General features: G+C 33.8%; 1 protein-coding gene and 1 long non-coding RNA gene across 2 annotated transcripts in view; one reads left to right on the top strand and one right to left on the bottom strand.

The window, feature by feature from the left end:
* The window catches only part of CDH12 (cadherin 12), a 1,480,679-nt gene that overhangs the window by 1,064,562 nt on the left and 391,516 nt on the right, over nucleotides 1–24,601 (bottom strand). The window lies entirely within an intron of this gene.
* Nucleotides 905–24,601, top strand: LOC107651723 (uncharacterized). The gene is made up of 3 exons (XR_001628626.2): nucleotides 905–1,042; nucleotides 17,659–17,721; nucleotides 19,565–24,601. It is a non-coding gene; the product is annotated as an uncharacterized LOC107651723 (long non-coding RNA).

Genomic DNA, 24,601 nt, shown 5'->3' with positions numbered 1-24,601 from the left:
TTCATTTATTAATTGTATAAATTGTTATTTTAACAGTTCACAAAAAGGAAAAAAAAATCAAGAGCACATATCCAAACTCAGACTTAGGAGGTGAAGTTTTCCATGCCTGGCAAAGAATAGTCCATGTGAAAGGGCAGCAGTTCTATTCCTGGTCGTTTCTATATGAACTTAGAGAATATATGTATAATAGGTAACATAACCTTTCTCCGTTTTGTCTCAATGCTTTTGGAATTTCTAGAAATACTGCAACATTTTTTATTTATGTTTCTAAAAATTGCTTTTCAAAACTGAATAAAATGCCTTCTAAATACAAAGTAGTTGTGACCATAATTAATTTGAGGAATCTCATTAGGATAGCAGAGTAAAAGGTTTATAAAAAATTCATAGAATTAATTAAATTTAAACCAATGTCATTCTTTTGCAAGATTTCAATAAACATTTGATTCAAGAAAGCCAATTGCAATTATAAAACTCTGTGAATAAACAATTGAAAATTGAGTGCTACAATACTGAAGCCAATAATAAAAATACAAAGTTTTTTTTTATTTATTATATCTGAATAAAATGAAGACAAGGATTCTTAACCTAGAGTGTACATTTTAATTGCTTGAGAATTATTTTTTCTGTAATTTATTTCTTTAGTAATTTTATATTTCATCTTATATATTTAAAATATTATTAGAAGAGGTCCATAGGTTTCATTATTCTACCCAAAGGGTCCAGAAGGTCTTATTGCATCAAAGGCTACAGTTAATAACTCTTGCAATAAAGGGATGATATAGTGATATACTTTTTAGTTTTGTTGAGTAACAATGTTACTCAAAAGGGAAAAAAGTGACCTAGATACAGTCATTTGAATTATAGTGACAAAAATAATTTATTTTGTGTAAGAATGGCAAGGAGACCTGGATAGAATCCTGCATGTTTGATGGAAAAGCAGTTTGGTGGCAGTTGAGAGACAGCAAAGAATTGTGAGGAGAGAACCATGAGCTGAGGAGAATTCTGGCCAGCCCCAGGACTTCCAGCTCTGGAAGAGGAGCAGGTAGGACTTTTCCTGGGTGGCTGAGGGGATCCAAAGTCATGAGAGGGAGAAGAGCCAGATGTTTCTGCCTTTTTGTGAACCTTTTTCCATCAAGGAATTTTCTACTACCTTTCCTCCATCTGCCTACAAGAACCCTTAACTCAGAAGAAGTTTGCTTTGGACTTTCTCATCTGAGCCAGTCTTCCCACTTCTTTCTAGGTCTCCCTTTTGCCTTCTTTGAAATTTACTTGGACTTAGAGATTAAAGATATTAGATTAGAAATAAAGAAGACTGAAAGCTGGAAGAGAGGCAGAGTCCTTTAGGACTCAGACTCAAACTTCTAGATATGCCTGTTGGGGGGTTTAGTTTGTTAGGGCATCCTCTCCCTTTCCCCCTTCAATTCCTTCCTTTCCCTTTCCAAAATAAATCTTAATTACATCAGTTCTGGGCTTGGCCTATCTTCAATAACAAAAGGGGGCTGAGTGATAGGGGACAGAATCCAAAGTGTGAATCTTGTCCCATCTATCTAGACCTGGTCAGCTTCAACTCTCCATAGAGGAGGGCCTGACTACAAACCCTTTGTTCTGAAACAGCTGACTGGGATAATATAACATATTTCCCTGCAGTTATGCCTACATTAGGACTCCAGGGATAGAGTTTGTAAAAACATCATGTGGAAAGAGACACAGAAAATTTCTTGCTCTCTCTGTTAGGTTGCCTTAAGCTCTGATGTCAGCTAACCCCAGGAAAGGAGAGATCTAGCCATCTTTCCCTCCATCCTTCAGCTTACACCTCAGGATCCCTATTTCCCTTACCACATTTCCCTTCAACAGCTACACTAGTGAAACAAACCTTTCAACTCCTTCTCCATTTAAAAAGAAGGAAAAGCCTCATCCTTCTTTTTTTTAAATTTGTATATGCTACATATTTTAAAATAATTTACCCCCTTAGCTGTTACCTTGATAATCTAGCTATGATTTTTTACATAAAATATATATGCAAAATATTTAAATATTTTTTCAGAGAATTTTTATTGCAATTGATGCTAAAATTAGAGTGGTAACTAGTAAGTTCTTTCAATTCTATGGACAGTTTTGTTTTAGTTTCTTTCTTCCAATTACGTAATTATAAATGAAGAGAGGCAAAGTTGAATTCTTTGCAACATTGACCACGTGGTTTCTAATTGACTATCATTAAATTTCAAGCTTCTCAATCTATTTTTTTAAACCCTTACCTTCTATCTTAAAGTCAATATTGTGTATTGGCTCCAAGGCAGAAGACTGGTAAGGGCTAGGCAATGGGGGTCAAGTGACTTGCCCAGCGTCACACAACTAGGAAGTGTCTGAGACCAGATTTGAACCTAGGACCTCCCATCTCTAGGCTTGAGTCTCAATCCACTGAGCTACCCAGCTGCCCCCTCTCAATCTATTTTGGGATCTCCATATTCTCCACATCAGCCAATCAAATGAATCAATGTGTATTTATTAAGCATTCTCTACATCAATTACTATGTAAGGCTTAGGAGCATAATTATATTCTAGTTGGGGAGAAAATAAATATTTATAAAATATAAAGGCTTAAATGTAAGATTAATAATAAAAATATGTCTATATATTTATACATATAACATATATGCATATAAATACATAATAATAAAATATAAGATTGATTGCAATGGAGGGCAGGAAAAATTGGCAGGCTCAGGAAAGCCTGAAAATGGTGCCTGAAACATGCTGGAAATGGTGCCTGAGCTGCTTGAGGAAGCTACCTAAATGTAAAAGAAGAGAAGGGGATTTTGAGGTAGAAGTGTGCAAGAGATATATTCTGGGGGAAATGCAATTGCAACAAGGAATGATACTGGGTAAACCAGTTTATCCAAATAGCAAACAGAAATCAGAATGATTTCTCAGTTCAAAATATGAGAGAGGGGCTCCAATTTCAACTGAGAAAAATCTCTAAAACCTCTATGTAAGAAAGCTGGAAATGAGGGAATGTTGAGGATGCAGTTTTCCCTACAGGTTTATTGATACTAAGGTTGGTCTCTCTTTTTATACGACTTGCAAAGAGAATCACCTGGATGTTTCTCAGAGAAGGCTTGGAGATCTCTCCTCTCCAACCTCATCCTTTAGGGAAAATGTTCTAGGCTTAGCTGATTTATAATTATTTTCTAGTGCTGCTCATATTGGAGCAGCTCAAATTATTGTTGATTGATTATAGATTTCCATGGAATATCACATTGGGCGAATTACAATATATATGGCTTTGGAGAAGTGCCAAATTGTGTTTCCTGCCCTTGGCTACAGGTCTTAGGCAGAATAGGAAATCCCATGCTGTGTTTTAAGTAGCTTCTAAACTACATTAATACTATCAAATTAATTAAGGCATCATTCAACAGTTGTATTTGTTGGACTTTTATGTACTATTATTATCTTTAAATTTTCTTTGTAGGTTAATTGTCTGAACTTAAAGCTGCTATTTCAAATGCTTAGCTCAGCTTTGAATTCACTTGACTGAACAAACTCTTCTTAACTTTTTTTTTCTTTTAGGGTTTTTCTGATGCAAATGTTCCTTTTAGTGACCTTCTAGAAATAACACTGTATTTCAAGATGAATATGTAAAAAATATTAAAAGGATTAAAGCTATCAGTCCTCAGGCTTTGACCTCATCAGACCTGATGTACTAAGGATCCTCACTTCTGAATCCTGCAGTAGGATTCAACACCTTAATTATGACCTTAAGACATAAACATTTCCTCACTTCACCATTAAAGGAAAAGGGCATATAGTGGGGAACAAATGCTATGAATATGCACACTGACTCCATTTTTAAAGGTAGTTTGGAGTTTAAAGTGGGCTAAAGTAATTGTTCTTCCCTCTTGTTGCAAGGAGCCCATCTCTCCAATCTTTGTGCCTCTAACAGGTAAAAACCAGGAAAAAGGAAATCAAATCCATTTTTTTTTTCCATTTAGTAAGAGATAACATTCAAATTGTATAGTGAAACACTGTGAGAAATGGGCTGAGAATATATCTCATTTAGAGATATAAATGTTTTAAGTAGGCTACAGCCTAAGTAAACATATTCTCAAATTTATAGAAGATAGTGAAACTTCACCTATAACAAGATTGGTATGAAGATTGGTTTTTAAGGCACATTTTGCATATTCAAAAATCCATAGAGGAGTGTAAGCTGCTAGATAGTATCTAATGAAGCTCTGGATTTCTCAGCTCTCAAGTATTCTGTCTTCAAAGTATGCCTTTCTCCTACCTTCTCCTACATCCTCACCTTATTGGAGATTTCTTCCCTGAAACTCCTTTTAAGAAATATGTACATGACAGCCATTTATTCATTTCCAACCAGACTGCACTTGATGTAAGTTTTCCATCAAGCTTTAGAAATGTCTTCTCTTAGAGAATCATTTCAACAGTGTCACTTAGCTCAGAGAAAGCCCTTCTGACCACTTCTGTGCATATTCTCAATTTTCCTATTTATATATATATATATATATATATATATATCCACACTCAAAAACAATTGAACAAATAGACAAATCAAGGTGTGAATATCCCTTCTTCTGCACTTATGCATAAGAAAACCTCCCCATGTAGTGAGACATCTCCATAAAGGAGGACCCTGAAACATTTCTCAGCACAGCAAAATTTCTCTTCATAATCTTTGTTGACAAGGTCTGATGGGAAAGGCTAAAAAAAGATTCTGCCATGTTAAGTTATTATATTTTCAGAAATTCCTTGCTACATCTATTAAGCATCCTAGGACACCGAGCTTCTCCTTGGATATAGTCCAAAATAACTTGTCCTTAGTCTCATTGTTTTCTGGTATCCCTATCTTCTAAAATTTCTGATTCCTAAATAAATTCAAAGCTCTAATTCCTCTGATCTTGGTTCCAATTATTCTGGCCTGCTGATTTTAGACAAATGCCATTCCTAATTCAGTAATATAAAAAGTCTTTGATTTAAAGTCAGAATGCCTGTATCCAAACCCTACATTTTTACCATGTACCTTCAGGCAATATGGGCTTTGTCTCTTAAGAGCTAAATGACCTTATATTCCTTATGGGTCTCAGTTTCCTTATCCATAAAATAAGAGCTGTTAGACTACATAATCTTTTAAATTCCATTCAGCTCTAAACCCTGTAGTTTACTACCTTAATGAGGAGGTACCCACATCAGGCATCTCAACTTTGATTCTGTTCTACTCCCTGACACAATACATTTCAGACCACAAGATTGTTTTCTAAGATTTGTTCCCAAAGGAAAGAGAATAGACAAATTTTAAAATGGTAAATCAGGGTCATGTGTTGAGAAGTCTGTATAAATAAAATGTAGCTAATTGAAATTAGATAGTACCATCGTGTTGCCACTTATGTGTTAATTTCTCCAGGTCTAATAGACACTTTGTGATTTTCTCTAGGTCATGATATATGCCATCATCCATGAATCCATTCTAGTAGCTAAAAAGAATGAGAAATTTTGCACCATAATACCCTCACACTTATATGGCATCAATCGAACAGAATATCTGAGTGGAGTACAGTGTTCCCTTCTATAGCACTAGGCTCACAGTCAGCAAAAAAAAAAAAAAAGAGGAAGCCATCTGTGACTGTCTGTTTCATGTTTGAAATGTTCAGTTCCCATTTCCATGTAATTACTTGCTGTCTATCTTCCCTCCCATCAAAAGAAAAATGAGGAAGTAAAAAGAAGAAACAGCAGTTATCATCACTTCAAAAATTAGAATAAGTCAATTCTCCTACAATTCATCTCCAAAGTTTATAAGAAAATATGCAGTTTGCACAAAATAAGATCCAGAGAAGTGACCAAACTAAGGAAATTATGCTACAATTAATTTCTGAAGAAGGTTCCCCATTTATCATTAAGGGTATGCATTATTTTGTTTGATTGAATATGTGAACTTTATGGATGTCCCAGTTTCTAAAGCTTTCAAATTGAAGAGTTTAATCAAAGTAGCACGGTATAAAAAGTATCAAGCAAACAGAACCAAATCTTGGTTTCAAATGATTTTATGATGTCAGTTCAACAACTTGATCATATCGCTTGGCTTGTAAAATGTTAAGACAGCTATCAGACTGTTTTTAATTTACTCTCTCGGCCTAGATCTGTTCGAGTTCTTGTAACATTCTGTCAGCATTCCTTTTGTACTGAATGCCAATGAGATGTTCTACTGTGATTTCTTGTTTTTAAGAATATGTGCCAACAGAACCACAAGTGACGTAAGTTTTAATGGATATTGACTTGCATTTCTTCAGTAAGGCAATAAAAGTACATTTTAAACAAGAGCAGAAAACATATAATAAAATGTAACATAATATAGAGGTATAGAATATGCAAATATAGCTCCCTACAGTATATGTTAATTTTGTGAACACGCATAGGGATATTCCTTTGTAGTCAAATACTGAACTCCAGTTACATAAAGGGAAACACACAAAGTACTGCAAGATATGATTTCTCTTCTATTTTTCTCCCAAAGGACATGTTTCAATGATTTCATATAGTTTTTAAAGAGCATTAGAAAGAATATTTTTAGAGAAAGATCAGAGAAGAGTGAATTGCAACCTTTGCTATTTGCACTATATGTAACTCTACTTTTAAAAAACTTTTATACCTTACAAGTTTTGTTCCCCATTCCCAACTCAGTTTTAAAGGTACCTAGGGAATCATTCACAAGATAGAACCAAGAAGAAGAGATTCAACTTCTACACCTCTAGTCCAAGAAAAGAAATACTTATCTATATGCCTGCTTTCATATCTCTCTAAAATCTTCATGGAAATGGCCTATGTGTATAATAAACATTTTTTGTTGAAATATGAGAAGCAAACAGATTTATTACAGATAATTTTCTATATCAGGCAACTTCATTATTGTTATAAACAAAGTTGTAGAGAATGTATGATCTCATTTTTTATTGCTTTTTGACTCATAACAACACTGTAAAGAAAAAGGAAGTCTAAATAACTCTACTTGGGCAATTAATATATCATTCATTTGTCCAAATCATGCAATAATACATGATAGGTGCATACAGAAATGGTTTCTTTCAAAGATCTACTGATCACAAATATATTAAAGGACAGAAATGTATGTTTTTCAGCAGTGTTTACCAATATTATGGAATATGGAAAAATTCAAAACAGAAGGCTTTCTACTCAATGCCCCATTTATTCAAAGGTTTACTTAAGAAACTTCGTATATTCAAGAGACATCATTAAATCATATCTTCCTACACTATAAAGCCTCTTCAGTGATGACTACAATAATGTAAAAAGAACAAGTATTTTGTTATCATTTAGGAATGAAAATGGAAATTAAATTGATAATAAATATTGATTAGATTAATGACTAGACCATAACAGGCAAATGGAAAGGTAAGTTATCACATTAATCCATTTATATACACTTATATATTCAACAAGCAATATAGAAGGATAAAAAACTATTCCCATACTTTGTTGGAAGAAGAATTCAGTTTGACTATCCTTTATCTTCACTTTCTCCAGGTTTGCTTTGTTTATTTATTTTTAAACCATTACCTTTCATCTTGGAATTAATAGTAAGTATTGGTTTTAAGGCAGAAGAGTGGTAAGGGCAAGGTAATTGAGGGTAAGTGACTTACCCATGGTGACACAGCTTGGAATTTTGGTACGTTTTGTAGCAATTAATCATGAAAAAGCACAGGGATTTTCCCTCCTTAGTTTTTCCAAACTAAAACACTGTGGGTGGAGCGAAGGTTGTGGATTTCTCTTTTAGTGCAGTTCCCAGGAATAGAAGATGACAATTCATAGAAAAAGTATATAATGAGAAGCCTATACTTTGCTAGATGGATGTCAAGGGAAGAACTCATTTTCGGAACAATATCCAATGGGTCTTTACATTCTGGATAAGGTATGTTGAGATAGTCTTGTATTTGTTGACAAGTACCTGAGAATTTCCTTCAGCATGTCAGTCTTATTTTTTGGACAAAATAAACTCCTTTTATATCTGATAACTTTAATTTGTCTTAAATACTTAATTATTTAGAATTTGGAATTGAGGGCCCAGTTGCCAACAAGAGGGGGTACTTCCATCTAGCTACTTGGGAAAAAAAAAGCAATAATGAGCTCCTGGCACCAGTGACCATGATGTGACCAGGTCTGTGTGAGTCAGTCACCAAGGAGAAGATTGGCTCCTCCAAAATAATCCTTCCCAGAATTTCAGTTCCTAACAATTTTGGAAGAAGGATATTCACTGGCATTTCCATTAAATTGGGAGCTCCTTGAGGTCAAGAACTATCTTTTGCCATTTTGTTTTGTATCTTCAGCACTCCGTAGAGAGTCTCCATATACCCTCTCCATTTTGTATCTGATGTCCTGCTTAGTTTCGATTCCAAGGAACAATATGCCACTGTATCAGGTACATTTTGGTGCCTCACCCTACTTTCCACCCTTCTTTTGTGTGCTCTCTTTCCTTTACAGAATGTAAGTTCTTTCTTTATGACTTGTATTCTCTCAACTTCACAGTACCTGGCACAGAGCAGGGAATTTAACAAATATTGATTAGATTGGATTGGATAGTGACAATTTAATAGATGTTTATTGAATGACTAATTGCATGGAGACCAATCAAAACAACTTTTTTTTCTCTTAGAAAGTGCCTAGGACTCAAATTTACCACCATGTGAAGTTCCAGTGTGACAAAAATTCACACCCCACAATCTCATCAAATTCATCTGATTCAAGTCCATAAACCAACACATATTTATTAAGCACCTGTTATGGGCTAAGGCTGGGGATACAAAGAATGGCAACGCTTTGCACCTCATAAGGAACTCACAATCTACAGGGAGAGACAAGGAATAAACAATTATGTACAAACAAAATATATTTAGGATTAATTAGAGATAATATAAAAGGAAAAACAACTTTTAGAAAGACTGAGAAGAGCTTGCTAAAGGTGGGGTTTTAGTTGAGATGCAAACAAAACTAGGGAAGCAAAGAGAAAGAAGCAAGGAAAGAAAGGAGTAAAGAAATAATCCATGAGATGCAAGGGTTAAGCCAGTGAAAATGCATAAAAGTGGGAGATGGAGTGATATGTATGAGAAGCAATAAGAAGGCCAGTGTCCAGAAGACTGTAAAGGTAGGAAGAAGTCAGGTTATAACAGTCTTCCAAAGCCAAATAAAGGATGGTTTATTTGATCCTGGAGGCAATAAGGAGCCATTGACTTTAAGATGATTACTTTCATGTCTAAATTGAGGACATGCTGGAAAGGGGAGAGAGTTGAAGCAGTGATGTCAAGAGGGCTACTGAAATATTCCAGGTCTGAGATGAGGGCTTGCAGAAAGGTAGTGGCCAGGTCAAAGATGAGAAGGATTGAATACAAGAGAGGTTCCAAAATAAAACTAATTAGACTTGTATATGGATAGGGGAAGGAGAGTGAGGAAGAGAAGGCAGTTGAAGATGACTACAGGGTTATAAGCCTAGGTAACTAGAGGAAGGTGGTTTCTTTGGGTTTAATAGAAAAGAGTAACCTAGGCTTTCCATCAGTCACCCCATGCCTCACAAATGACCTACACAAGTCAAAAAAAAAATCCTGCTCCAGGGCCTCCCTTTGGCATAATGATGACCTTAGGATCTTGAAGGAAGTTTAGGAAGAGGGCATGATCTAATCAGTTCTCCTATGACAGAAAGACTTTGAGTTCATTACTGGATTTTGTCTGATTCTGAGTAGCAGTCTTTTTTTTAAAGTAGAGACCATCATTGCCTATCTGTCTGCTGGATGACGATTTCTTTGGCCACGGAAACCTATAGAGCAAAGCATTCCTGAGATATAAATAATCAGAGAAAGATTCCCCAAATAGAAAATTCTTTGTAGGCTATAACATAAAGATGGACAAATATTACTCAGAAAATCAAGACTTGGAGAGCTCCTGGTCTGCTTTGATGTTGTACTAATAGCAACATGGCTGTTAGAGCAAAGCAGTGCAGCAATCATCCTTTGCTTTACGAGAACCTGGGCATATACTTACAAAACAGATAAATTAGGAAGTGATTAGTGAACAAAAGGATTCATTCTCAAGATTTATTTAAACAGAATGCTTCCATAGTGAATTCAAAATATGATTTAATTTACATGCACATTGAAAGTAAGTCTTTTTGGTTTGAGGTGGGATATATTTATAATTAAAAAAAAAATACATGTCCACTTAGACTCCAAAGGCTACTCAATTAATATGAGGACAAAGAAATTACTAGAATATGCTCCCACAAGTGTTAATTCTCTCAAGCAAATTCTATCATATCATGTAATACTTCAGGTAAATATATCAAAGTGGTAATTATTTTCAGAAGCTAGCTAATTACTCACATCTGCTTCATACTTTGCTGTCTGAATATCTTAAGCAGTTCTCCATATAGATGTCAAAAATTATATCACTTTTACTAGTAAGATATCATTGGTAAGTGAGAGGAGATAATCAGTCCTTAAACCTCTGGGGGAAGCTGCTTGTTTTAATGGTGTTTTGATAAGTATTTTTAGCACTTACCAATAAGTCCTGTATTAGAGTCTTGCCTGCTGAGAGGATTAATTGTAGCTATCTTGCCCACTAACTCTTCCAAAAACCCACCTCCTGTCATAATAAGACAATAGCGTTAGGCACTTGAGTGACACTTTTTCTGTCAAAATATATGGGGTCCCACCTGGCAGTGCAGCTGGTGTGAGGACTGGCAGATTGCCAGAAATTCTTAGTTTAGTTCATTTCCCTCTTAACGTGTATGAGACACATAAAACAAAATTTCCAACATTCAGGGACTTACTTTTGACTTGAAGGAGCTAATGAATATGCAATAAAATAATACAATAACATAGTCCTAAAATAAGCATAGCATCATAAAATTTCCAACCTGGAAAAGACATTTTGAAATAATAAGGTTCTCTTCAATTCAAAAATGAAGAAATTGAAACCCAGAGAGGTTGGACAATTTCCCCATGCTAGTTAATGGCTTAAGTGGGACTGAAATAGCCGCCTTCTCTAATAATATTTCTTTAATACATTTGGCATAACTGAAATCAAGACAAAGAGTAACAAAAGAAATGCACATATAATTCAGTAAATAATTGTATAGTTCTTAGACAAGTCTCTTAATTACTGTTTATGGATATAAATAGATTTATACAGAATCCAGTCCAATTCCAAGATTTATTAAGCATCTGCTATGTGCTAGACAATGGAGATAGACAAAAAAAAAATAAATAAATAAGCAGTTCCTGCTCACAGGGACCTAACATTTCACTAACACTATACAATTCACATATAAATATTAAGATACAAGATAGATTTGAAAGAAATACTAAATAATTTCAAATTGAAGAGAATTGACAGATGGCAAATATTAAAATGCCTCAGGTTAAGTGGTAGCAACTGACCTCTCCTTTGAAGGAAGGAATTACACCATGTAGATGTGCAGGAGAAGCATTGCATTCCTAATATGGAGGATTACTGGTACAAAAGAAAAGAGGTAACATGGAAAAGCATGTTCAAGGTGGAGTTATCATACCTGTTTGATACAAATAAGAAAGTATGGGAAGGTGATAAATAACAAATTAGTCAATGAAGCCAGGCTGGAGCCAGATTGCCAGAGGTCTTCAAGAGTCTGGCTGAGAATTTTATAATTTATCCTAGAGATAATAGGGTGCCAATGAAGAGTTTTGAGTTCTTACTCAGAAAGTAGTTAATGAGGAGGTATTAGGATTGACATCTCTGTTTTAAGAATAATATCAATTTAAGTGTTAGAGACGGATTGTAGAAAGAAGTAATAGAAGTAGGAAATGTTTCTGATAGTACAGATGAGAGGTGATGAGTACATAGATGTGAATAGAAGCTATAGGAATGGAATAAATGGGGCAATAATTACTGGGAGATGTGAGGACAAGAGAAGGGATATAGGAAACAGAGGGAGGCAAGAACAAAAGGGGAGAGAAACAGAGAAAATCTAATGTTTATAAAAATTAGAATTTTATAAATCTGTGTCTAAAAAGCAATGTATTGTCAATAAGGCAAAGATCCAGGACTACTTCAAGAGACTTGTGACAAAAATGGACTATCTACCACCTCAGAAATAGCAGTCTGAATTTGATTTGAAACATGCCATTTTAAAATTTTATTTCCTTAATTACCTTAGAGTAGGCAATATGTATCTTCTTTCACAACATGATAAATAGGGAAACATGTATTTTTGATAATATATGTATAACTATATCATATCCCCTGTCCTCTGAGAAGAGAGGAGTAAGAGAGTGAGAGAGAAAGCATAGATTGCAAAATGGAAAAATAAAAATTTATTACATTTTTTTAAAACGTAGTGGAGACTTTGATTCAGCAATACCACTAATAAGTTTGTACCCCAAAGAAATAATAAGGGAAAAAACTTGTACAAAAATATTCTCAGCTGCATTCATTGTGGTAGGAAACAATTGGAAAATGAAGGAGTTTCCCTTAATTTAGAGAATGGCTGAACAAATTGTGCTATATGATGATGATGATGAAATGCTACTGTGCTATAAGGAATGATGATCTGGAGGATTTCTATGTGAACTGGGAAAACCTCAATGAACTGATGCAGAGTGAAATCATCAGAACCAGGCAAATATCATACACAGAAAGTAAAACAAACAGACAATCCAATGTAATGGACTTTGCTACTAGTAGAAATGCAATAAGCCAGGACACTCTTGAAGGACTTAAGGGAAAGAATGCTAAGCACATTGAGAGAAAGAACTATAGAGTAGAAATGCAAAAGCAAAACATATGATATCACTTATCACATGTATATTGGATATGTGATTCAGGGTTTAGGCTTTAAAAGATTGATCTATAACAAAAACGAATAATATGAAAATAGGTATCGTCATAAAATTTATACAACTCAGTGGAATTGCTTGTCAGGTCTGGGAGAGGGGAGGGAAAATTGGAGGGACAGAAAATGACCCATGGAAGCATGGAATGTATAAACACAAATTTTTAAAAGCCATAGAGAAATTAATTATCACTTATTGAAAACTAAGGAACATAAGCCATTTCCCTCATTCCTATTCCAATGGAATTTTGGATACTACCCCTAGGATACTAAAGAGTGATAAATGACATATCTTCATAAAATGCCCAGAAACACATTTCCATGTCATTTGCAGGATATTTTCAAAAATTTCCAGAATGTAAGAATTTGTTTTAAAAAATTGATATATATTTTCTGATCAATAAACTATCAAATAATGTAAAAATTTAATGTTTGAAGGAGGAAATGCTGTCCAGTAATTTTAGTTTTGTCAGACTCTCTAATGAATCCATTTGTGGTTTTCTTGGAAAAGTTACTAGACTGGTTTACCATTTCCTTCTCTAGTTCTTTTTACAGATGAGGAAACTAAGGCAGAGTTAAATGACTTGTCCAATGTCAAATAGTTCATATGTTTAGATTTGAACTCAGGAAGATGAGCCTTTCTGACTTCAGGTCCAATGTTTTATCCACTGTGATATTTAGCTAACCAGGACAGGGTTATACATTGCTTATAATTACATGAAAAGCTGTTGAAATTTCCTAATAATCAAATTCATTTGGACCTAAATAAACTTACAACATCACTTGATACTCAATTAATTCATAAAAAGATAGCAAAATATTGGAGGACATGCAATGGAAAATTAGTAGACTAGTAGACTATTGAAGAAACTATTGACTGGTAATTTTCTTGCAATATATTTTGGCAAGATAATTGGACAGTTAAATTGTACCATTTGGCAGAGGGCTCATTGCTTGGATTTTTTAATATATATATATATATATATTAAAATATGTACATAAAGAGTCTATCTGTACATGCATACTCATGTAGCTAAATGAAAAAATTATATTCATTTCTAAAAGTTAAAAGTAGATGTTACCTATATGCTTAGCAATTATGGGAATAACTGAATGAATTATGGTATAATTATGAAATGATGTATTGTGACATTGTGAAAATGAAAAAAATGAAGAACATAAGAGAAAATAAATGAATTAAAACTGAGAATTTTTCAAGAGTTTTTTCAAATATTTTTCCAAACCATTTTTCAAAATTTTGCCAATTTTATTCACACTATACACCATCACTTTAGTGAAAACTACATATTATACTTGTAATGAATCAAAGGGGTCATATAGTCCAACTCCATTTTGTTTTAAATTAGAAGATTAAGGACTTTAAAGATAAAGTGCCAAGATCAAAGTGATTAAGTGGCAGAGCCTATATTTGAACCCTGAACCTCTGACTCTACCTCTAGGACACTCCATGATAGCATGCTCTAAGTATTATCCAATGAAATGGAATCATTTTTATAGTCACCTCACTATTCAGTGTGAGTGAAAAGATTTTTTTTAATTTAAAGTTTTTATTTTATTTTAAAAAAATATTTGCTCTTGTTTACATGGCTCTGGGAACAGGGAGGGAAGAAGGGAAGGAAAGAGAAAATTTTTGAAAAAAAAAACTATCGAGGTCAAATTTCAGGGTTTTTTCTACTAAATTAAAACTTCCTCAGAATGACTTGATTTACCAAAGCTTGACTTGTCATCAAAGAAGACTGGTGAGTTTTCCTAAAGAAATTCCTCAGAACCACACTTTGCTTTGCCTATAGTAACTAGACACTGAATTCAATGATGTCTTGCTATGATAACAAGACAGAGAATCAGATGGAGAGAGACATAGATGGACAGAAATAGAGATAAGGAGGGAGTGTGGTTACTGTTTCTCTGATATTAAAAGGCCAGTCCAATATACCTTGGATCTATTACTAAGTTACTTTTGAACAATACTTTTATGGTTTTTCAAAGCATTTTCATGAAATATCTTGCTCATTTGTTCCTTTCCCACAACAGCCCTGTGATACTGCTACAGAGGGTATTCCTTTTGACAGACAAGGTAAGAAAGATAATTAGAGAGGTAACAGACCTGTCCAAGGAGTGGAAGTAAAACTGGATAAAAGGTATCCCGACCTAATTCCAAGTTCAGCAGGAGCTTTTACTACATCACACTGAGCAAAGGATCTATTATTGATGAATCAATCTAGGGATTTGGAGCTGATGTCTTTCTTTTGAAGCAATCAAATAAAACAGTTTTCTGCCCATCTCTTTCTTTAGAAAGATAGTACAAACTTTGGAAATACCTCTGGGTTACAAGATGACTTTCACCCCTCATTTTCATGATTTTATGTTATTGACAATAACAGTTATTCTAGTTATCACTGCCAGTAAAAATGTAGTTCAGGTCAATCATATTTTCAGAACTGAGTGTCTACTGAAGCACTACTACCTGTGCCAAGGGCATCATTAACTTAGACAATTAAGCTCAATGTCCCAGTTTCTATGACAAGTGCTAGCTACTATGTTTAGCTTCTTGACTTTTATCTTTGGCACTGTTTAATATTGCTTGGTTGCTCTTCTGCCTCCTGAAGAAGAAAAAACACATTTCTGTGATTTTTTTTGTCTTTTTCTAATTCCCCACTACTGCCAAAGGGTGATAAACATGGATTGTCACCATAATTAAGTCAAAATGCTATTCTAAGAAGGTTATTCCAACAACAGGTCCATTGTTTAGAGGGTTACTTCTAATACATTCTAATCATTAACTCCAAGGCCATTTCTGAGGACATCTTTAGCTATTATCAATCACTAAAACTGGTTTATGGCTCTACTAATGTACTTTAAAATAACTTAGTACAAATCATGGTCAAATAGCGGTAATACAATATGCATCATTTTCTCTTGTTAACACATTGATTTCTGTCTCAATTACTAGGCAGGAAGTTTTCAGTTAAAATATCACTGTAGCATTTGCAATAGCACTATAACAACTCTCCTGGTCCCCTACTCTCTACACCCCCTACCCCAAGAAAAAACTCCTACAGAAACGGAAAAGGCAAGATCAAGTGTGGACAACAATATTAATAGCACAAAATAGGATATTTTGTCTTGTACTGTCATAAAAAGAAGTTTATCTAGCCATTGGTTTTAGCACATAAAAGTCAAGCCAGAAGAAAATGAAAATTTGATAAACTATTCAATTCCATCTAACTACTTATTATACACTCATTATATACAAAGTACTATGCTAGCCACTGGGATAAATATAAAGACAACATAGAATAACCACCTTCACAGACCTTTGCAATACTGGAGGAGAATTTTAAGGCACACAAATGCTATCATACAAAATAAAAAATTATTGTACCACATAATTAGTACACTAGTTATAATAACAGTATTATTAAAATATAATTTTAAATTCTCATTTGATGGTCAAGGGATAAAATAATTAATATAATTAGTCCTCAAAAGTATGTAGTTACTCTTTGAGCTTTCTGAAAATGTGAAACATTATATGTGAAACAATAACTCAAGTAATTGTTTTCCAATCCTCCCATTTAATTTCCCAATAAATATTACAAGTGATTTTAGGTATCTAGTTTTTTCTTTGTAGTTTGTAGTTTGTAGTACAGTGATACAGAAATAGAATAAGCCCTGAAATTTTACCCTCTCCCCAAGACTTCACAGTTGAGATGGAAAGATAGAAAAAGAATGATACAATTTAAGGCAAATAAAAAGCAGTCTACAACTGGATCCACCAAGGGGTATTTATTTAGTGTCTGTTATATAGCAGATAGGATGCCACATTCTGATTGGATTATAATGGAGGGGGCATTAGTGTCAGAGTCAAAGTATCTGGGTTCTGAATCAAGCAATGCTTCTAAGTAAGTATTGTCATAATTTTGGACAGATATTCTAGTGTCAATTTGTTTTAATTTTCTTGCCTATTCAATTATTGAGTGGGACTATTTGTCTCTTAGGTCCCATTAAGTTCTAAAATTCTGTGACATAATCAAATTACATGGAACTAATGTAGTGCTAAATCATATCTTTAAATGATAGTACCTTTATAAATTTGAGTAGTTGGGGTAGAATTCATAGAGGAGTTGGGACAAATCTAGACTTCAGAAGGTGACATTAGGAAGTGCCTAGATGCATTAAGGCAGCAGAAATGAATAGTAAACACAAAGTGAAGTCAGTCCAAAGTTGTTAAGTCTCTAAGGCCACAAACATAGAAAGGTGTGAAGAGGGCAATCTAAAAGCATCAAGTATTGATTCCAAAGGGTTGTTCTAAAAAAAAGGGACAAGTCAGAAAAGAGATTACAAGGAGGGTATATGTCCTTTCTGTCTTATTTATTTATTTTTAACTCTTACCTTCCATCTTAGAATCAATACTGTGTATTAGTTCTAAGGCAGAAGAGGAGTAAGGGCTAGGCAATGAGGGTTAAGTGACTTTCCCAGGGTCACATACCTAGGAAGTGTCTGAGGCCATATTTGAACACAGGACCTCCAATTTCTGGGCTTGGCTCTCAATCCACTGAGCCATTCAGGTTTCCCCCCAATCCCTTTCTGCCTTTTTTTTAATCACAGCAAAACCTCCATAGTTTGAGGTTATGAGGTAGTTGATCACTGAGTTTAATGTATCTGAATCTACTCAGACTTGACAGGAAAGAATCATCAGAAATGATCACTACAGTCCCAAGTTGATGCTTTGCTTTTTTTCTGTCTTCTAGGGAGAAAATCTTTGGCCCATTCATGAAATCTCATGGGCAGAGACAAAGGACAAGAGGACTGTGGTTAGTTCCCAATTATTGTGAATAGTGAATCCCAAGACAGGGTTACCATTTGAATTCACACTATTGGAAGTTATAATTCCATATAAAATGTGGAAATTGGTTCCAATCTAATGGTAATATAACATTAAAATTCAAATCATGAAACTTTTTCACAGGATTCCTTACTGTCCTTTATAAGGGATGTAGTAGTACTACCTCTCTCGGACTACATGTACAAATCAAGTGTCACCTTCTACACTAATTGACCTCAAATAGTCCAGAGAGTAGTGTAAGGCTACAAGCTGTTCTTGGTGACCACAATCCAGTAGGACTTTTAAAATAATCCTTCTGGACTTCTCAGTGCCTAAATTCCATTGAACAATAATACTGAAAACTGAAATCCAAAGGAAAATAGATTGTATTATAATAGTAGGTGGCAGAATGTTTACTTTCTATGTTTAATGAGTGATTTTGAATAAATGTTTTAGATGAAAACATTTATATTAAATATCAAAAGAATCCACTATAAGAATGAGTAGTTTCTATATCTTGAGAGCTATAGAAATATTTTATAATGCCTTGATTAAATATAAGCTCAGTCTGAGCATAGCAAAGCCATTATTAGAACTATCGCGTAAAAGTTTTTTTTTTTTAAAGGAGGAAAAGACATATATATATATATATATGAGCAAAAGTTTTTGTAGAAACGTTTTTGTCTTCCGGCAAAGAAATAAAAAAGATGGCATCCATGAATTAGAAAGCAGCTTGCTAAATTATAGTATTGAATGTAAAGAAATATATGGTTTCATGGAATATCTAGTCATATTAATTGATGCACAGTAAACTGCACAGAACCAAGAGAACTATATATATATATATATATATATATATATATATACACATACATATGTGTATATATATATATAAACTTAAAAATTTCAAAAAACTTAAAAACTCATCAATACAATATAATGGAAATAATAATAACTAGCATTTAGATAGCACTTTAAGGTTTGCAAAAGCAACTTTACAATTATTACCTATTTTATCATTAAAACAATCTGGGGAGCTAGGTGATTTTTAAAATAATTTTACAGATGAGGAAACTGAGGAAGGCAGAAATTGGGATTTTTAAACAGTTAATCACATCTAACTATGATTCCTTAGGATAGATGATAAAGAAAACAACTCATCTCTTGACTAATAGACTAAATCTACAGAATAAGAAAGTTTTGAACGTAAAAAATAAGACTGTTTTATTTTACAATGCACATTTGTTACAAGAATTTCATTTTTTATTTTTCCCCATTAGTGGAAGGGAAGGCAGGAGAAAGAGAAAATAAATGCTTGTTAATTGAAACTAATAAAATTTAATTAAAAAAGGAAAAGATTCACTTAAAGAGAAGAAAAATATGCCGCTGTTGTTATAATGTTTATATTCAACTCTGTTTGGGAACTTTTGGACATCAACTTTTTATCATTACCTATCTATCTATCTATCTATCTATCTATCTATCATTATATCAGCAGCAATTTTCAACAAAAATCATGTCATATCTTAATTTATGTGATATGCCACATTCCATACTCATAAGTTATTAGCACCACTCCATAGAATGGGACCTTTATAAAATAAGTTTTTTGCATTGAATAAAGACAAGTTCTGTAAAATGCCATTATGGTGATTTAAATTAAGACTAATTTGGAATTTACAAATATCCTTCTATTTTTCTTTTAAAGTTCCTAACTTCATTATTGGAAAAATTATTGAACATTTATACTATGTATAACTAAATATAAAAATAAAGTTTTTAAAGTATATGTCATCTAATATTGACAACAGGTCTTATTTCTCCCATTTTAGAATAAGTATACGACCTGGATGAATGATTTCACTGAATAAGGAAGTCCCAAGTGAAGAAATTCCCTTCATTAAGGCATCTTAGCACCATCTCTGCAACTAATAATCTTGGAGAGTAGCCAAGAACTCTGTGAGATAAGAGATTTTCTGAGGATCACATAACCAATAATGGTCTGAGGACTTAATTTTTTGTCTTCCTGGCTTTAAGGCAAGTTTATATTCTCCTGTTTACCTCCTCCCTCATTTTACAGATTAGGAAATATGAAACGGTGAAGAAACATATCCAGAGGTGTTTCACTAACAAGCATGAATCTGGGATGGGATTTACTTTCATATCTCCCTCATTCTAAATTCAGTACTCCTTCTATTAAATTGCACTGTGACTAAAGAATTGAAAGTAATGGGATTGGCTGAGATTCCATTTTTTAGAATCCTTTAGAGAAAAGAGAACTTAATTCACATTATATATTTCAGCAGTAAATAGGTACTGAGCCTTGAACTCAAAAATTATTAAAGGAGTTTCACAAAGCAAGAATATATGACTACATTAATTATTGAAGTAATTTTCACCTTATGCCATTTAATTAAAAGCAAATCAACAAGTTTTTAATAAGAAATACTACATGGAAAATACCCATCTCAATTAGTGAAAAGAATTCTTAATAAAGAGTCAAGAAATATATGATATCAGTTCTTAGCTATTCCATTAACCATCTGTGTGATCTTGCAAAAGTCATTTATTCACTAATTCATCTTATATGTATTGTAAACAAGGGAGGAGGAGGAAAATAAGAGTGATGATGACACATCAAAGTTTTGTTGTGGGAACAGCTCTTGATCTGAACAAAATCGGAAGTGAAATCATCTTTACCTCATATTCTAATTTATAAAATAAGGACAAGTCAAATTACCCAAACTCCTGTTAAGGTTATATGGAAAGACCAAAATAAACTATGCATGCCCAAATGCAATGGAAAGTATAAAGTGCATTATGAGATATTCTTTGCATCATCATCAATATGTTTAAAATAAGACAATCAGAGACTAGGAATTCCTCTCAGTGACTTTGGCATAACTCCAGAACAATTAGGGAACTTGTCTAGATCCAGAAGGAGGTAAAGACGAGTAAATAAAGAAGAGGGCTTGAGGGGAAGTAAAAATCAATGAAGCCCAAATGGACCATTTTGGATTCATTCATCTGTGTAGGCTGTTGGATCCTTTTTGAGGTTTTTGCTTCATTTACTTTCTTCTCTTTTTATTGTCTATTCAGCTTTTCTTTTCTGGAGGAAGTCTCCTACTAAGCTCAGTCTACTTGCCCTTAAAGCATATCATTATGAAAAAATAGGTGCTCTTGGATAATTAAGTGGCAGAAAGGATATTAATGAAGGCAACAAGTGAAATTAGATAAGTTTCAAAATTAATGAATCAATTCTTTAGTCATATCCCTATTGATCAACTCTGATCAAATCACTTTCCCAACTCTCTTTATAGGGTCCTACTACCATTGCCCTGGAAGAACAGCAGAGTTTCCCCAGGAGGGTCACTTCTCTTCTTATGAAGAATCTCCTTTTGGGTAGGATGGATACCAATGTTTTTCTGCTTCCCTGAGGAAAACTGACTGTAGGTATTATTGCTTCCCATAATCACTGGAGTCCTATAAGATTACAAGTGAAATATGGACTGTCCAGAGGGATTCTTTCTCTCAGAAGATTTTGGTGAGGCAAAAATGTCAGCTCCAAGTAATACTAACTCATGATGTGCTTATCCCTTTTCTGCTCACATAAAAAGTGATTTGGAAATGTGATTATGAGTTGAATGTAAGTGCCAAGATGGAGGGCCAAATCCAAACATTTAATTTCTTAGGTTATCTCACTGACACATTTACAGCAAAGTAATTCAAGGTGCTCAAAGATACCTATCATATTTTGCTGGCTCAATGTATATCTGTGCTGAAATAAATTGCAAGCAACTCAATTTCTCTGGCAATCCCAACTCCATGCAGACAGGCTCATGGATGCTACTCCATGTAATTTAAGCCAGCCAGAGCTATCTTTAGCTCTAGTTACTATAGATCATCCTTTTGCCACTTTTAGGCATGAAATTGTTTAGAAACTGTGAAGTGAATTAAGTGCTAGAAAGGTGTGGAGGGAAGTCAGGTGGACTACAGTAAGATGGAATTGCTATGCTGTAAAAGAAAGGCTATTAGAAAAATTCACACATAGAAATACACACACACACACATACCTCTCAGCCCATGATTTATGTAGAGTTTTGGGGCTAAGGGATGAGGGAGCATAGAAGAGACAGAATATAAATTTAAGACAAATAGATGAGTCAAATTCTCCCCTTATATTAAAAGCTATCAGTGGGTATAATTCAACAATTTCTTTTTTTATATTTTTTCCTCTAACCTGAAAAGGTCTTGACAATAGAGAAACTCCTGTCTATTGATCTTGTACACAATAATCCTCCTTTAATCAGTAATTCCCCCCTCCTGGTTTATATTAACATAAAATAAGATTGAACAATACTAGATTTGATAGTCTATTTGTTTATTTACTTGACATTTGGGAGCTTTTATTATATAGCTGCAAAAATATAGGCAAAAATGCTGACACTTGAAGAACAGAAAATATAGTTGTCAGGGAATAATTCTATTTCAGGATCATTTGTTTCATTTTTTAAAAATTGGTGAACAATAATAATAATTAGGTAGGCATTTCAAGCTTTGCTGTGTCAGAAAACAACTAATTTACTATTTTGCTTATTATATTCATGTGATACAGTCTATGGTAAATGAATTACAAATCTTCAGAAATAAATATAAATGAAAGGAATACAGGTGATAAATACAAATGAAAGAATTTGCAAATTTGTGAAAAATATGTGGCATTTGCAAACCACTTCAGTGCATTAACTTTGTAAGTAAGAATCAATCATTTACATTCTATATAAATAGACACTCTGGGCTAGAGAAAATTAAATAATATTCTACCTACAGAATTCTGTGAGCTCTTTATTCTTTATCTGGAACAAACATTTTTCTTTTAGCTCTGGGTAAATGTGAGAAGAATGTTCTCATAAATCATAGACAACATTGCACAAAATCTTGTTCTCTTCTAGTCCAACTTCCCAATCTGCTTAAGTGCCTAACATTCCCTTTGGTAAGGTACATTATGCTATGCCAATGAAGACACTGTACCTTATATCCATACCCAGTAATAAATTGAAAGGTTTTTTATGTAATGTGTCAAGGCAAGCTTACTTATTAAGTTTCCCATTTAAAATTACTAGGTTTTCTTTGAAAAAAAAATGTAGTTTTCCTTGAGATAAGCACATTTATCTTGCTCTGATTTGTAGAAACTATAAAACAAATAATCTCATCTATTCTGCATTGCCTGTACAATATGCTAAATAATAGTACCTAGTCATTTCTAAAATGGGATGGCAAAATAGTGGAGCAGAAAGAAGTGCTTTAAGCATAGGACTTTTCACTGTTACTCTTCTAGAACCACTTTAATATTATATTTCTATTTTTTACTTTTATAGAATTTTTAATAATCATTTTTGACATTTTAATATTCATGTTCTCTGTCTCCCTCCCATTCCTTTCCTCTCCACAATATGGCAGGTAATGTGATATCGATTGTATATGTGTTATCATACAACACATACTTACATGTTCATAATTTTGCAAAAAAAAGGACACACTAGAGAAAAAATTAATTGAAGAAATCAAGTGAAGAACGACAGGTTAATATTATGATTTCTTCATTTCATCTGTTTTATATTCTACACGCTCATTGGCGAACCCGTGGCATGGATGCACAGGTGGCACTCTGGGAGCTGCTCTGTTCCCCCTCTTCCCAGTGACCAAGGACATTTTTTTTTGCATGCTCCAGCCCCTCTGACCAGCTGCCCAAAGCAAGCACTTTCTCCCTCAGCTCTCTGGATAATCCAGGGGCTCACCTGCAGTTTGAATTTGCCTTCTGTACACTCAACCTGGGAAAAGTTTCAACAACCCTTCCTAATACTGAGCAAACAAGGAATTCTGAAACAAAGTAAGGAGAGATGAAATATTTGCTGCTGTTAACGGTGATTAAAGTAAACTGTCAAAAAAGTATGCTGGAAAGTGAAAAGGGAAACTACTAGGTCTCCTTAGTTTTCAGATGTTAACTTGGAACTCTCTGGTTCATTATTTACTGAATCTCCTTTTTCTTTGTATTCTTCTAATGAGACTAGCTAGCTCAATATTCTCTTTAAACTTGATTGTATTTACATATATATGTCAATAACCTTGTCTCTGAAAAACTAGCATCACACTTTTTCAGGGACAGAGTTAAGCATTATTTAATATGTACTTTGAGGATAAATGGACCAGTTAGTCTTGAATATACCCCCTGTGAAGAAATAATTTTCAAAACTTCATGGTTAAATATAATATGTATTTTCCTCACCTTTCAAAAATCTCCACAACACTTGTCTTAAAATTCTGCTGGATTTTGAGGGGCAGACAACCACAGATGACACTGGAAATTTGAAGATTTAGAAACAATTGGAGACTGTCCACGTTTGTCATATTATGGATATGTGTATATTTTATGTATATTTTTGAATATATGCATATATATAAATGCACACACATACATATCATAGCATAATTATAGAATTACTAAGTGATTGAAAATTAGGGGTATTAAGATAGAACGGTATTCTATAATTATTAAGTATAAAATACATTTGTTTTTTATAAGCTGAATAACTGACTATGAACACTGTATTTTATGTTTAGGTGCATGGTAGCATGTTCAAGGATATAAAGTACCTTAGGAGGCAGTTGCGTGGCTCAGAGGATAGAGTATTGCGTCTGGGTCAAAAAGATCGGATTTCAAATCTGACCTCAGACATTAATTAGCTATATGATCATGGTAAGTCATTTAACTGCTTTCTTAATCTATTAGAGAAGGAAAAGCACTTCAGTGTCTTTGGCAATGAAAACTCCACTGGCAGTAAGGTCCATGGAGTCAAAGAGTCTCACAC

The sequence above is a fragment of the Monodelphis domestica genome, chromosome 3 (assembly GCF_027887165.1).
Source record: "Monodelphis domestica isolate mMonDom1 chromosome 3, mMonDom1.pri, whole genome shotgun sequence".
Lineage (NCBI taxonomy): Eukaryota > Metazoa > Chordata > Mammalia > Didelphimorphia > Didelphidae > Monodelphis > Monodelphis domestica.
The sequence above is the reverse complement of the archived record's forward strand: the minus strand, read 5'-3'. Positions and strand labels throughout refer to the sequence as shown.